Raw genomic sequence first — 10,218 nt, 5'->3', positions numbered from 1 at the left:
GTCATGAACAGGACATGTCACAGTGAGTTGTCAGGTACAGGAGAAGTCACGCTGAGGGTGTCATGAAGAGAACAAATAATGCTGAGTGTTTCATGTACAGGACAAGTCTCACTGAGGGTGTCATGAATAGTACAAGTCATGCTGAGTGTGTCATGGACAGGACAAGTCACCCCAACGTTGTCATGGACAGGACAAGTCTCACTGAGGGTGTCATGAACAGGACAAATCATGCTGAAGGTTCATGGACAGGAGAAGTCACGCTGAGAATGTCATAAACAGAACAAGTCACTCTGAGGTTGTCATTAACAGGCAAGTCATGCTGCACGTGTCATGGGCAGGACAAGTCTCACTGAGGGTGTCTCCATCACCCTGAGGGTTTCTCCATCATGCTGAGGGTGTCATGAACAGTACAAGTCACGCTGAGGGTGTCATGGACAGGACAATTCCCCCTGAGAGTGTCATGGACAGGACAAGTCTCACTGAGGATGTCATGAACAGGACAAATCATGCTGAAGGTTTCATGGACAGGAGAAGTCACGCTGAGAATGTCATAAACAGAACAAGTCACTCTGAGGTTGTCATTGACAGGCAAGTCATACTGCACATGTCATGGGCAGGACAAGTCTCACTGAGGGTGTCTGCATCACTCCGAATGTTTCTCCATCATACTGAAGGTGTCATGGACAGGAAAACTCACACTCAGGGTGTCATGAACAGGACAAGTCATGCTGAGGGTTTCATGGACTGCAAAAGTTATGCTGAGGGTGCCATGGACAGGAAAAGTCACTTTGATGGTGTCATGGACAGGACAAGTCAAGCTGAGGGTGTCATAGACAGGATCAGTCTCACTGAGAGTGTCTCCATCACACTGAGGGTGTCTCTATCGTGCTGAGTGTGTCATGAACACGACAAGCCACGCTAAGGGTATTATGGACATGACAATTCACCCCAAGAGTGTCTTGGACAGGACAAGTCATACTGAGCGTGTCATGGACAAGACATATCTCACTGAGGATGTCATGAACAGGACAAGTCATGCTGAGTTGTCATGGACAGGACAAGTCTCACTGATTGTGTCATGGACAGGATAAGTCATGCTGAGGGCATCATGGAGAGGACAAGTCTCACTGAGGGTGTCTCCATCACACTGATGGTGCCATGAACTCGACAAGTCACGCTGAGGGTGTCATGGACTGGTCAAGTCATGCTGAGTCTGTCTTGGACAGGACAAGTCACACTCTGGGTCTCCATCATGTTGAGGATCTCCATCTCTCTGAGGGTGTCTCCATGCTAAATTTCTATCTCCTGACATGAATTCTCCCTGGAGAAGGGATAAGAAATATAAACAAAGCTGTTGGAGCTGTACTCAATAGTCTAAAGATTTTCAGAAGTGCACACATCACTGTGGGCTGGGAAGACACCATCCTCACAAATGTGGGTTCTCTGAGCATGGGTCACCTTCAGCAATTGAGGAGTACACACTCTCCCATCTAGCTTTATACTCATTAAATATCACACTGGATATTTTACAGGATCAATATTGGCCCTGTAAGCCAGTTACTCCCAGGGCTGCCTATAAGCAAATATGCCATAAGCCCTATTTAGTAAGTGACCAACGTGAGGAAGAGAGGACTTTCCCTTGATAGTGCCACAACTTCATTTTCTGTTCTGAGAGAAAGAAGATTGGGGACTGATTCTTCAACCCTACAGGCTTAGACCAGTCTCAGGGAGTTCTCTCTGAGACTTGACTCCACACAAATGGCTTCATCCCCAAGTTCTGACTGTGAGCTTAGATGATATGTTTCTTTGTTGTTGGTTAAGAGGGACCAAGATCTGGCTTATACAATTACTTTCTGCTTTTCTTTAATGAGGTACTCAGGGAGTCTATGCCCAGTGGAACCTCATGCTGAAGTAAATACCTCTTTAATTCTCCCAGACCTCCTTCCAACACACAGGGCTCTGACTGCTCATCCACTCTTCACCTTTTCACAACCTTCCTATATTCCCAACACTTTCCAATCCTTAGAATAAAGAATGCAATTGTCCAGCAACTCCATGGTAAAAAGGACTAGAACTGTCCTGCCCAGGTATTTTCAGGGTAGTAGAGATGCCAATATTTCTTCTGCAACAAGTGTTGCTTACTCTCTCCCATAGTGGCAGCAGCATCACAGTTCTACCAATTGGAACCTAAGATCAATACATTAATTGGGTTCTTATTGTTTACTTTGAGCTTCTAAGGAGTGAACGGAAGACTGGAAATGTTACCAGATCCAGGTAAGATGGTGTATGAATGCTTGTATGTTATATCTAATAAAATTAAACAGGTGACTTTTGGGGAACCAAAACAACCTAAAACTGGGATTTATAAATCGAGTAAGTGGAAAATAGAAGAACATTTTAATTTAGAAACTCTAATGGAGGATTACTGTGAATCTGGTTGTAGCATCCAAACATGAAAATAGTCTTCTGACCTCTGTTTCTCCTTCCTGTAGCTGGGCTCAGACTCATTAGCAACAGCAACAAATCTAGTGTCTCTGAGTTTCTCCTCCTGGGATTCTCCAGCAGCCCCAGCAGCAGCAGCTCCTCTTCCTGCTCTTACTCATCATTTACCTGGCAACTATCCTGGGAAAACTGCTCATCATCCTGGCCATCAGCACAGACTCCCGCCTGCACACTCCCATGTACTTCTTCTTCAGCAACCTGCCCTTTGTGGATGTCTGCTTCTCCTCCACTACTGTTCCTAAGGTTCTAGCCAACCACATACTCAGGAGTCAGGCCATTTCCTTCTCTGGGTGTCTGACACAGATGTATTTTCTCTGTGTGTTTGCTGGAATGGACAATTCCCTGCTAGCTGTGATGGCCTATGACAGATTTGTGGCCATATGCCACCATTTACACTACACAACAAAGATGACCCATCAGCTGTATGCTCTTCTTGTTGTGGGATCATGGGTGGTAGCCAACCTGAATTGTCTGTTGCACACACTGCTTGACTCTCCTTCTGTGGAAACAACATCATCCCCCACTTCTTCTGTGATTCAACTCCTCTCCTGAAACTCTCCTGTTCAGATACACATCTCAATGATCTGATGATTAATACAGAGGAACTATGATCATTGTTACCCCATTTGTCTGCATCCTGATCTCTTACATGCACATCACCTACGCAGTCCTGACAGTCTCATCCCCTAGGGGAGGATGGAAAGCCTTATCCACCTGTGGCTCACACCTGGCTGTTGTGTGCCTCTTCTATGGCACTATCATATCCCTGTATTTCAACCCCTCATCTTCTCACGCAGCTGGGAGGGACATGGCAGCTGCCATGATGTACACAGTGGTGACCCCCCATGCTGAACCCTTTCATCTACAGCCTGGGGAACAGGGTCATGAAAGGGGCTTTAAGGAAAGTACTTGCCATCAGATTTCCATCTAAGCAGTAATGTTGGGAGTGTCAAACATCACAGAGGGAACTAATGTCTAACAATTATTCATGTTTTGTCAATTACCTGAAACTCAACACTTATCTTTTATAAGAAAAACATCTACTATCTATACCAGGTACAGAGCCCAGGATACAAATCCTTTAGATAAAAGAATGAAAAAAATTCTTTAACAAAAGTTGTTACTTGGATTGTCATGTCAATGTCTTGGCAGAATGCACCATGAGCACTCCTGCACAATGTTGGAGAAGAGTGAGGAGTCTCAATGGGACAACACTGGAAAGTGACTAATGGTAACCTCAAAACTGGGTCAGGTGTTGTTGGAAGGGGAATTGATTCCTGCTCCAGATGAGATATGGTTTCTGAGTTGGGATCATTCTGAGTGGCTGTCTTCATGCAGTTCACCACAAGACTGAGCTCTGATTGGCCAAGCAGCAGCAACCACACACACTCACCATTTTCAGGGCAATGGGCATGCTGCTATCTTGTTGGCATCAACAGATCCTCTGTGCCTGTGTTCAGTTGTGCTTACAACATCTTGTGCTAACTCTGTATCAGAGACCTATCTGCTACTGACATACTTTGTAATGCTCCACATCCCTTAGCAGAATGCCTGCACTCAACTTGGAGTATTTGGGTCTCCTCTGGGAAACCACAGCTGTTCATTCTTTCTCATAGCAGAGACCTCAGCCTGAGCCAATCTCACTGGAAGATCAGAATTGGTGGGTTGAGAAAATAGTGTTTGGAGCTCCAGGAAACCCTACTTCTGCAGCTTATTTGGACTTACTATTTTATTCTTGTTTTCTGGGCATTATAGCACATAAGATTAAGCAGGAAATATGCCAATTTAATAAAAATGAACTGAGCCTTCTACAATTGTAGTGTGCAGACATGTCAGTCCCTCTGTCCTCTTTACCTGCCTCTGTCTGTCTTTACTGGTGTTCTCATGTAGCTACAGTTTTGTTGTTGTTATTCTTGTTGTTGTTTTTTTGGCTTGAGACAGAGTCTCACTATGTAGGCCTAGCTGTTCTGGAACTTTCACTTAGTAAAAACTTTGTATGCTTTCCATTTTCCTTTCATACTAAACTTTTAAAGTCAGTGCCTAGAACTTGGCTTTGCTGACCCTGTGTATTTTTATTCTGAAGATTTTTATTTTTTCAGTTGTAATGAAATTTTGCATTCATCTTACTTTTATCTTTTCTTTCATTTTTTCTTTGTTTCTTTTTTCTGTTTTCTATCCTTCCCTCCCCCCTCCCCTCCCTCTCTTCCTTCCTTTCTTTCTTTCACACCCACCACGTTTACCTTTTGCTGCCACATACTCATATATGTGGCCTTCCACTGGACTGTGGTCGAGTTTAAGAGACTACACTCTTAAGATAAACCAACCCTTCCTTTCCTATTGCTAACACTTGCCAACAGGTCTCCATCTAGGGGCTAGAGGTGAGACTTAATACCTGCTTCCTCTGCTACATGTGTCTAGCTTCCAATTGCACACATCTCATGTTATTGCTCCACTGTGAGCCCGTGGGTGCAGCTGTGCCGAGAAGACATCTACCATTGCTAGTCCTTACACTCTTTATGATTGAAGTTGGCAGAACTTCTAAGATGTATCAATTATTGTTTTCAAAGAAATTTGAGACATCTTCAGCCATTATTTCTGAAAGCAATGCCCTCACTCCTTCCTTCTTTTCCCTGTAGAGTCCTGTCCTGTCATGTGTCTGGCATTCACCTTCCCTCCGTTGTCCTTGGCTCTTCCTTCTTCTCCATGTCTCAGCTTGTCCTATCCTTCCCTCTGTCTTCTGCTTTGCTCACTCTTCCTCCAGGTCAAGTCTGCTGAGGGCCTCAGATGAGCTGTTTACTTTGATCAGGACCTTCCCTGATCCCCAAATATCCACCTGATCCCTCCTTTTCTCACATTTCCTCTTTCTTGAGTCTCTGTTTAATGTGGCACTTTTGTCCAATTTTCCTTTAGTTCTGTTTTACCCTTGCTTGCTTGTTGTTTGTTTCTGTAAATATTTTCTGGTCAAGGAGAATGCCTGCCAGCTTGGTCTACACAGTGAGGTCCAGGACAGTGGGACTATGTGGAGACCCTGTCTCAGAAAGTGAGAGACTGAGTCAGGAGATACACACACACACACACACACACACACGCGCGCGCGTGTGTGTGTGTGTGTGTGTATTAATATTAATGGTGGAAATAGGAAAAATGTATTTGGACCTACAGAAAAACAATTCTACCACTCATTTGATATGATGTTTTATCTTCTCATGAACATGGGTGGCACACATTATTAAAACAAGAAAATAGTTCATTAAATGGAAATGCCTTCTACAATCCCAGTGTCCAGCATGTCAGTCAATTACATTGTTTAACCCTTTCTGTCATGTGTATGTAAATGGGCTCAGATAATTTTACTCAAATAGTAGTCTATATCTAAGCCTCCAACAATTATTTATAAAACAGGTTTTCAAAATTACTGTCTTACTTATATCGATTTTATGTATGTCCACTCCTTAGTAATTTTAGTTCTCCTTAAAACATAAAAATGTACAGTATGTTTTGAAATTATTTTGAAAATGACTAATAAAGTTGCTGTGGTATCACAGGCCTATATGCCAGCACCAGAGCACTGAGGAAGGAGGATCACAAGATTGTGGCCAGTTTAGGTTATATTATGGTTTCCCAGTCATAGACTACACTGTGAAATTCTGTCTCAATAAACAAAATAAACAAAAAAATTGAAACAGATGAAATATTTTCTCCTAACCTTTTACTTTCAGCATATTTAATATGACTCCTGACTCTATTTGTGATATAATTATAACTCTAGTTGTAATTAGTTGAGCTTACTGTATTCTTAGGTCATTTTTAAAAATGAGTTTTCAGCCATTATTTCTTCATACCTCACCTTTCCCTTACTCTCCACTAAGAGTACTTACTGTCTGTATTTGCTGTAAGAACATTGTCTACATTTGACGCTGTATTCAATTTTTCTCATTCTTTTTCATTTTATTCAACATCCACAATCTATATAATACAATACAATACAGTACAATACAGTACAAACAATACAATACATAAGAATATCCGATATAAGTTCTTCAATACCTTAAGCCAGTATTGTAGTGGTTTTGTTTTTCTGTGTTGGGGATCACAGCCAGTATGTGGTCAACAAGTACTTTATCACTGAGCTACAGATTCTGATTTAGCATTTTTTTCCCTAAAAAAGTTTCATGTATTTTAGGCTGGCCTGGAACTTCTGATCCTCCTGCCTCTGCCTCCTGAGTGCTAAGATTGTGGGCATGTGCCACCACACCCAGTTTATTTGGTGCTGGAGATTAAACCCAGGAGTTTCTTCATGCTAGTCAGGCATTCTGCCAATGGGCCTTTATCATCAGTCCTTAAAATGTCTTCTTCACAGAAGACATTTCCACTAAAATTGAGGTCCCAATGAAAACATCCCACCAGCACTGCTACTATTTAGCATTTTGCCATAGATTCTAACCAGTGCAGGTGAACGAGTAAGAAATCAGATTTGAGAGAAAATCGCTATGTATGACTTAATTATGTATCTGGGAAACCCTGCAGCTTGTCTGAAAACATAGAGCATTCAATAAGTTAATAGGATATAGAACTGACAAACAGAAAGTAGTTCTCATATATGCAAACAGATTTCACACTTAAAAAGGACAAATAAAATCCCAATGAAATAGTAACATTAAGTTAAATATTACTAGTTTATTAAATGTCTAGGAATAAACTTCTTGCATGTAATAAAATTAAAAGGATAAAAAAATTGTTTTGAATGACTGGAAAGAAACTTTGTTTAACTATGATGCCTTAACATGATAAGAAAGCCATTTCTCCCTGAATTGAGCACCTTCCTACAATTCCCAAGTGCTGGGATTGTAGCCATGCCCCACCATGCCAGGTTGAGACAGCTAGAGCAGCAAACCCAACACACTGTGAATGCCAACAGGCACCCTATCAACAGCTATATCATCAGTCTCCCTAATGTTCAAGAGTTGGTGGTAAAGAAAAATACCTGCTAGTAATTTATTGAAGTTGAAAACAAAACAGAAATATAACATTTATTAAACCTACTAAATAAGTCTTTTTTTTAATTTTTAATATTTTTATTACATATTTTCCTCAATTACATTTCCAATGCTATCCCAAAAGTCCCCCATAGTGCCCCCCACTTCCCTACCCACCCATTCCCATTCTTTTGGCCCTGGCATTCCCCTATATTGGGGCATATAAAGTTTGCAAGTCCAATGGGCCTCTCTTTCCAGTGATGGCCAACTAGGCCATCTTTCGATACATATGCAGCTAGAGACAAGAGCTCCGGGGTTCTGGTTAGTACATCATGTTGTTCCAACAATAGGGTTGCAGATCCCTTTAGCTCCTTGGGTACTTTCTCTAGCTTCTCCATTGGGAGCCCTGTGATACATCCAATAGCTGACTGTGATCATCCACTCCTGTGTTTGCTAGGCCCCGGCATCGTCTCACAAGAAACAGCTATATTTGGGTCCTTTCAGCAAAATCTTGCTAGTGTATGCAATGGTGTCAGCGTTTAGAAGCTGATTATGGGATGGATCCCTGGATACGGCAGTCTCTAAATGGTCCATCCTTTCATCACAGCTACGAACTTTGTCTCTGTAACTCCTTCCCTGGGTATTTTGTTCCCAATTCTAAGAAGGGGCACAGTGTCCACACTTTGGTCTTCATTCCTCTTGAGTTTCATGCGTTTAGCAAATTGTATCTTATATCTTGGGTATCCTAAGTTTTGGGCTAATATCCACTTATCAGTGAATACATAATGTGTGAGTTCTTTTGTGATTGTGTTACTTCACTCAAGATGATGCCCTCCAGGTCCATCCATTTGGCTAGGAATTTCATAAATTCATTCTTTTTAATAGCTGAGTAGTACTCAATTGTGTAAATGTACCATAATTTCTGTATCCATTCCTCTGTTGAGGGACATCTGGGTTCTTTCCAGCTTCTGGCTATTATAAATAGGGCTGCTATGAACTTTTTACCGGTTGGGACATCTTCTGGATATATGCCCAGGAGAGGTATTGCTGGATCCTCCGGTAGTACTATGTCCAATTTTCTGAGGAACCGCCAGACTGATTTCCAGAGTGGTTGTACAAGCTTGCAATCCCACCAAAAATGGAGGAGTGTTCCTCTTTCTCCACATCCTCGCCAGCATCTGCTGTCACCTGAATTTTTGATCTTAGCCATTCTGTCTGGTGTGAGGTGGAATCTCAGGGTTGTTTTGATTTGCATTTCCCTGATGATTAAGGATGTTGAACATTTTTTCAGGTGCTTCTCTGCCATTCAGTATTCCTCAGGTGAGAATTCTTTGTTCAGTTCTGAGCCCCATTTTTTAATGGGGTTATTTGACTTTCTGGAGTCCACCTTCTTGAGTTCTTCATATATATTGGATATTAGTCCCTTATCTGATTTAGGATAGGTGAAGATCCTTTCCCAATCTGTTGGTGGTTTTTTTTGTCTTATTGATGGTGTCTTTAGCCTTGCAGAAGCTTTGCAGTTTCATGAGGTCCCACTTGTCAATTCTCGATCTTACAGCACAAGCCATTACTGTTCTATTCAGGAATTTTCCCCTGTGCCCATATCTTCAAGGCTTTTCCCCACTTTCTCCTCTATAAGTTTCAGTGTCTCTGGTTTTATGTGAAGTTCCTTGATCCACTTAGACTTGACCTTAGTACAAGGAGATAGGAATGGATCGATTCGCATTCTTCTACATGTTAACAACCAGTTGTGCCAGCACCATTTGTTGAAAATGCTGTCTTTCTTCCACTGGATGTTTTTAGCTCCCTTGTCGAAGATCAAGTGACCGTAGGTGTGTGGGTTCATTTCTGGGTCTTCAATTCTATTCCATTGGTCTATTTGTCTGTCACTATACCAGTACCATGCAGTTTTTATCGCAATTGCTCTGTAGTAAAGCTTTAGGTCCAGCATGGTGATTCCACCAGAGGTTCTTTTATCCTTGAGAAGAGTTTTTGCTATCCTAGGTTTTTTGTTATTCCAGATGAATTTGCAGATTGCACTTTCTAATTCGTTGAAGAATTGATTTGGAATTTTGATGGGGATTGCATTGAATCTGTAGATTGCTTTTGGCAAGATAGCCATTTTTACAATGTTGATCCTGCCAATCCATGAGCATGGGAGATCTTTCCATCTTCTGAGATCTTCTATAATTTCTTTCTTCAGAGACTTGAAGTTTTTATTATACAGATCTTTCACTTCCTTAGTTAGAGTCACGCCAAGATATTTTATATTATTTGTGACTATTGAGAAGGGTGTTGTTTCCCTAATTTCTTTCTCAGCCTGTTTATCTTTGTGTAGAGAAAGGCCATTGATTTGTTTGAGTTAATTTTATATCCAGCTACTTCACCGAAGCTGTTTATCAGGCTTAGGAGTTCTCTGGTGGAATTTTTAGGGTCACTTATATATACTATCATATCATCTGCAAAAAGTGATATTTTGACTTCATCTTTTCCAATTTGTATCCCTTTGATCTCCTTTTGTTGTCGAATTGCTCTGGCTAGGACTTCAAGTACAATGTTGAATAGGTATGGAGAAAGTGGGCAGCCTTGTCTAGTCCCTGATTTTAGAGGGATTGCTTCAAGCTTCTCACCATTTACTTTGATGTTGGCTACTGGTTTGCTGTAGATTGCTTTTATCATGTTTAGGTATGGGCCTTGAATTCCTGATCTTTCCAAGACTTTTATCATGAATGGGTGTTGG

General features: G+C 41.5%; 1 pseudogene; it reads left to right on the top strand.

Annotated features, from left to right (window-relative positions):
- Nucleotides 1-929: 929 nt before the first annotated feature.
- LOC110287957 (olfactory receptor 1f45-like) lies at nt 930-9,910 on the top strand (annotated as a pseudogene).
- The last annotated feature ends 308 nt before the right edge of the window (nt 9,911-10,218 follow it).

The sequence above is a fragment of the Mus caroli genome, unplaced genomic scaffold (genome assembly GCF_978045245.1).
Source record: "Mus caroli unplaced genomic scaffold, Mus_caroli_1 scaffold_17, whole genome shotgun sequence".
NCBI classification, from domain to species: Eukaryota; Metazoa; Chordata; class Mammalia; order Rodentia; family Muridae; genus Mus; species Mus caroli.
The sequence above is the reverse complement of the archived record's forward strand: the minus strand, read 5'-3'. Positions and strand labels throughout refer to the sequence as shown.